The sequence below is a fragment of the Mustela erminea genome, chromosome 1 (assembly GCF_009829155.1).
Source record: "Mustela erminea isolate mMusErm1 chromosome 1, mMusErm1.Pri, whole genome shotgun sequence".
NCBI classification, from domain to species: Eukaryota; Metazoa; Chordata; class Mammalia; order Carnivora; family Mustelidae; genus Mustela; species Mustela erminea.
This window is the reverse complement of record NC_045614.1, coordinates 173,625,669-173,631,668: the sequence shown is the minus strand read 5'-3', so window position 1 is coordinate 173,631,668 and position 6,000 is coordinate 173,625,669. Positions and strand designations below refer to the sequence as shown.

Sequence of the window (6,000 nt, the reverse complement as noted above, 5' to 3'; positions counted from 1 at the left end):
TAAAACATTTCCTCTTTAGAATTGTGCAAAATTATTGTTCAAAAGCATGATGGGGGCAGGTACTGCAAGATACGAGGATACAGACTTTCTTTGAATTTTGAATGTGTGGACTCACAAAATCCTGCTAATTACCACTTACCCTATTTATTAGTCATCTGCCCCCAGATCAAGGTGGGAGAGTCCTTTTGAAGTCATACGATTAGAGGATTCTGTGCACTTTGGGGAACACTAATTTAAATCACATTTTAAGGCTGGTAGTCGAGTTATATCCTTGACACTCTTGACTCACAGCCTTGGCATTACTGGGCAGCTTGCTAGAAATGCAGATTCTTAGGCCGCACCCCAGACCTACCTAATCAGAATCTACAGTTTATCAAGATGCTCAGGTGATGCCAATGGACATTTAAGTTTGTTAAGCTCTGCTGTCCAAATGCCCCCAAGTGATTTTTAGAACAGAGTATTTTTAGTAACAAGTGACTCATTATCTAATAATGTAACCTGTTATCTTTCCTGTATTATCTTTAGGCAACCCGAATTTTAGCAAGTTCTCTCTTTCTGAGCTGAAACCTAACTCCTTGAATATTGCGTTTACTGGGTTTGGCTTAATAGCCCCCCCACCCCACTCAGCCTTCAGAACCAGGCTAATGCCTCTTCTTCATGATGGTCATTCAAACAGGAACTGGGCGATCCTGTTTCTTGCCTTGATTTAAGTTTCTTCCGGTGTAAGTCAGTCCCTCTCCCCGAAGCTCTTCCTGATATGATACTTTTTGGGGTTTCTTTACCCAGTGTTCAGACTAGATAACTTTAAAGGACCCTTTCAACTTCAAAATTGTGATTTTTCCTTTACTTTCAGTACTAGTGGGCAGAAGATGACAGAAACCCAGGAGCTGTACTTTCTTTGCATTTAAGGAGAATGATTCTGAGGCACAAATGTATAATTATCCATAATTTCCTTAGGCTCAAAATTGTGCTTCACAGTGGAGACTTCCATTATAATAATAGCTACTAGAGAGCACCACTTTGCCTTTCTTGTAATATCTAAATGCATCAACTTCTGCATTTCAAAAGTGGAAATAAGCATTTTTTTGTGTCTCTGTGAATTTTCAATTTCAAAGAAAAAAATTGCCTGTAATCCATGACTTAACACATTAGCAGATTTCGTTTTCCTCTAGTGTCTTTCAGTAATGTGTCACATACACATCCATCTTATACATAAAAATAATTTTCGTGTTCTCAGTTTTTAAAATGTTCCCTTCTTTACTTGGTGGATTCTGAATATTTTTTCATGGTATTTAATGATTTTCATAATAGTTAAGCACAATTATTTCCTTATTGTAGGACATCAGAATTCATAATGACTGCTTAAGTAAAGTATTTGTCATATTTTTATTGGTTTGGTTCTTTGATATTTGTTTCCTAAGGATTTTTTTAAAAATAACATTTTCTACTACCACATATACAGAGCGTGCAATTTTTGTTTTGTTTGTTTTTGTATCAGGATTAGTCTTGTGTAAGAAAAGCTGTAGCAAGAGCAGTTTGGGATATTTTTTTCAAAAAAATTTTTTTTTTTGAGGAAATAGCCCACAGCACATTTTTAAACAAGTTGTTCTTGTAATTTCTCCATGCTTCCTTTCCCCTCATTTTCTTCTAGATATTTTCATTCTTCTTGACCTCCTCCTCGTTCTCCTGTCTGTCTCCCTTCCCTTCCTCCTTGGAGGGTTTTCAGAGCAACCGTGTCCCCCTCACCTCTGCATTTAACAATAAAGCTGTGTGTATGTGTGGAGAGAAGCTGAAAAGTAAGACAGATGGTTCTTTCATTACCAGGTTGTTTTGGATTAATTGAACTGGATTTTTTTTTTTTTTTTTCAAGAAGCCTGAGCTGGGTCCGGTGGATAGCCAGTCACGAGCTATAGTAATGTAATATATGCTGCCCATTTTGTTCTTGGATTTTTTTGTTTGTTTGTTTGTTTTTGGTAATTTTGTCACCCTGTCAAGCATTTTGGGAGGGGTCAGAAGTGAGTTTACTAAGATGATGTATTCATTGAACATTTTTTAATGGCTTAAAGTTTTTCTTGAGCAGTGAAGCCCATTCGTACTAAGCAATGCTATTTTTGTGTTTTCTTTCAGCACTTGCAAGTGGAGAAGCAGCCCAACTCTTTATCTTGGATGATTGCTAGTGGAGAAGCTCTGACAATTTAGCAGGTGGGCTCCTGGGCCTCTGGGACCCTTACCACATCCTTTGCCTTCAGGAGCAGAGTGACCTTCAGGAGTAAGAGTGACCTTCAGGAACAGAGCGCCTTTGGGAAACAGATTCCTAAAAGTGCAGGTAAGACACTACCACTGTCTCAGACTTCTTAGTTTGGAATTTGAACACTTGGAAGTTTCTTATACAATGTTGCCACCTCTAGCAGATGACTTTTAGATGCCTATTAATATATCTCTTACTAGTTCAACATATGACCAGAGGGGCCATGAGACTTTGAATATCACCAGTGACTGATCAGCATATCCCAAGTTGAGCTATAGAAGTTGTAAATACTTTGATTATTATTTTAAAATTTATTTATTTAAATAATAGCTATACTCACTGTGTGGCTAGAACTCATGACCTCAAGGTCAGGAGTTGCATGCTCTTCTGGTTAAGCCAGCTGCCCCTTAAATTTATTTATTTATTTATTTATTTTCTTAATGTGGATAGATCATCTTTGGGACTATTCTTAGCCAATATGGAAGGGAAAGAGTCAGACACTGAAATACTGAAGTTAAAAACAGACCGTTATGTGCATCATGGCTATTGTAGAAACTGCTGTTAATAAACTGTGTAACCTTGGACAAGATGCTTGCCCTCTCTGGGCCTTGTTTTCTCAATAGAATGAACTCTAGTTTCCTTTCCATCCTTAAATACTACAAGTAATAATAATTAAAAAAAATTTTTTTTTTTTAAAGATTTTATTTATTTGACAGAGAGAGATCACAAGCAGGCAGAGAGGCAGGCAGAGAGAGAGAAGGAAGCAGGCTCCCTGCTGAGCAGAGAGCCCGATGCGGGCCTCAATCCCAGGACCCTGAGATCATGACCTGAGCGGAAGGCAGCGGCTTAACCCACTGAGCCACCCAGGCGCCCAGTAATAATAATTTTATTAAAGTACCTTAATATGATTTATAGGCATATTCTCTTTACTATTCCTGGAACCCATGTACCAATTTAAAATCCCACTTCATATATTTATTCTGAGAAAGCTCTGGAGCTCAAATGTCCATCAGGAATTAGCTCCACGTTTTACCCATTCGTCTAAACCATCTTCCTGGTTGGTGAAGGCTTATCAGAAAGCCTTCTTTCTGAAGGCTTCTTTGCTAGAAGAAAGTTACTCTTCTAGCAAATTTGTTACATTACTCTTTTGTTTGAAAATTGTTTTTGTGAAGGACACCCATTGACTGAGAACATAATGCTTTCTTTTTTTTTTTTTCAAAGATTTTATTTATTTATTTGACAGAGATCACAAGTAGGCAGAGAGGGAGGCAGAGGGAGAGGAAGTAGCAGGCTCCCTGCTGAGCAGAGACCACCCCCCCCCCCCCATTTGGGGCTCGATCCCAGGATCCCGAGATCATGACGTGAGCCGAAGGCAGAGGCTTTAACCCACTGAGCCACCCAGGTGCCCCAACATAGTGCTTTCTTTAGTGGTACTGGCAGATTCGGACATGTACAATGGCTTTGGGCTTTGGTCCTTGGGAATCTTTCGAGCTCTTCACTGTCACACCGAGATTACTCATGAGTGGTTTCAGGGTCCTGAGCCCCTGGGCTGGCAGAACTCTTGACCACCGCAGGACTCAGGCTGGACATGGATCTGCAGGTTTCTTATTGCCAGACATACCTTCATATATTGGAATCTGAGCCATCGTCATCTTGGTGATTTATGGAACTGTCTTTCCTTCCAGTCTACACATCTCCTGGCATCAGATGGAAGTGCGGATTTTGGTGTGTGCCTGTGCTCTAATTCCAGTCCTGCCACTTACTACCTTGGGGAAGGGATTCTTGAGGACGTTAAAATTTCTCTGTGCTTTAGTGTCATCACCCGTGTGGTAGGGATGACAGTAGTACCTTTCTTCAAGGGTGGTTTTGAGAAGTAAAGGAATTAAACATGTAGAATATTTAGAACAGGTCTATTATGTAAGTGTTCAGAATGCTGAAACTATTTTTATTGCCATCTGTTGCAGTTCCATTTTCTGTTCCCATTCTCTAGGGCTGAGACACTCAGCTCCTCACCCCTATCTTGTTAGACATTGCTGATTGTCTCTTTCTTTCCGAATCTAGAATGCAATATTTGAATACTTCTCAATGGCATAACAGCGTAAGATGAAACTGTTTGTCCACTCAAATTATTTCCAGAGTTCTTGATTTTATTTCTTGTTTCAAGACATGAATTTGATACGCTGATTCCAAGTCTGGGTTGTTTGTTTTTTTTACTAAAACTCCAGAGCAGTTGTATTATGAAAAGAATAAAAAGATGTTGCTTCTATAGCCAGAAATTGGGTCTAATTCTGACATGAGTTTTGCTGATGGATTACTTCTACCTTGAACCCCTTTCATTTTTTATTCAGAAGCAGATGAATAAGTCTTCCTATCAGGGATGCTTTGAAATGTTGAAATGAATGTGCAGAAATAGCTAGCTTAGTAGTGGAAGCTTAATTTTCTGAAGCTATTATTAGTGCAGTGGCATTAGTTCTTCGGGGTCTTTGCCAAGATGTTACAAAGTTCATTTTTTAGTAAGACCTTGGTCTGTGGGCAGTTAATATTTCATGAGTTTTAAAAGAAGAATAAGAACAAGTTTAGGAGAGTCCTTACTGCATGCCAGACTTTTACCTGAGGGCTTTAGATTTACGACGTACCATGCTCTGTTGGGTGGTATTATTGCCATCTTATATCCGAGGACACTAAGTTATAAAGAGATTAAGCAACCTCCCAGGGTCCTGTAACTGGTCAGATATGTAGAGCTGAGACTCAAACCCCCAGGGTCTGATCACTGTGCAGGCTGCCTTAACACCTAATTATGCTGCTACCTGCAAAGAATTAATTGTATGGAGTGAAGAGAAGATGGAGCCCGACATGCCAGGCTAAGCGATTTTACATTTATTTGGCAGATTGTGGAAAGCCACTGATGGTTTCCCTGCGGAGTGGGTGACAGAACGAGAGCTGGGCTTTGAGGATTTGGTGCCAGGTGCAGCACGTGGGCTGGTTTCAAGATAGATTAGAGATCATTGCTAGGAGCTGAGAAGAAAGGTTCACGTGGCTTTAGGGACCAGCATTAATTAAGACAAGACCTTGAGAACGCCCACATTTATGTGTGCCCGGGAGGAGGAGACCTGGAAATTGTAGGCAGAGCAGTTAGAGGAGAGAGACCCAGGGCGGTGAAGTGCCCCCCGAAGGAGGTGGCTTGGGAATTGAAAACCGTGAAGGTTGGAGAGGACTGAACAAAACCAAGACTAGTGGGTTATTACCGTGTCCCTACCATGAGACTGGAATCGAGCTAGAGGAAAGTCCACATAAAAATGTCTTGTTGTGCCACGGACTCTACTACTTGTGAGTGAGATCCCCTTTGGCAAGTTTTTAAATTTTTCTAAATCCTGACTGTCTCTTCTAGAATATGGTGACCTAAGACCTTTCTCTGTCAACATGCCCGTGAACTCTTTCTAGCTCTGAGGTCTGTAAATCCGGGGTTCAAGCTGTGAACAACAGTAATGGGGCCTGAGGTTGTAAAGGTTTGGCTGGTGGTGATGCAGTTGACCATTTTAGGCAATGCAGAATGAAATATGTGCCCTGTAGATATGAGAGGAGTATTTCCTCTCAAAATACCAGGAGTATTGTGGTGATGGTGGTAGCAAGCGGACGGAGAAGACCGAAAACGATATAGGAATGAAAATGTTGAGGGAATTTACAAGGCAACCACAAATATTCCCTAGAATGTGAGGGAAATTCTTCTCAGGCCACTTATTTCAGACAGAATC

General features: G+C 40.4%; 1 protein-coding gene across 4 annotated transcripts in view; it reads left to right on the top strand.

The window, feature by feature from the left end:
- Positions 1–2,217: 2,217 nt before the first annotated feature.
- ST3GAL6 (ST3 beta-galactoside alpha-2,3-sialyltransferase 6) overlaps positions 2,218–6,000 on the top strand; it is a 40,048-nt gene continuing 36,265 nt past the window's right edge. Inside the window, exon 1 of one of the 4 annotated variants that reach the window (XM_032351290.1) lies at positions 2,218–2,326. The gene's annotated coding sequence lies outside the window, so the exon portion shown is untranslated. The remainder of the gene's footprint in view (positions 2,327–6,000) is intronic. The other 3 variants (XM_032351327.1, XM_032351331.1, XM_032351308.1) reach the window with 3 other exon arrangements.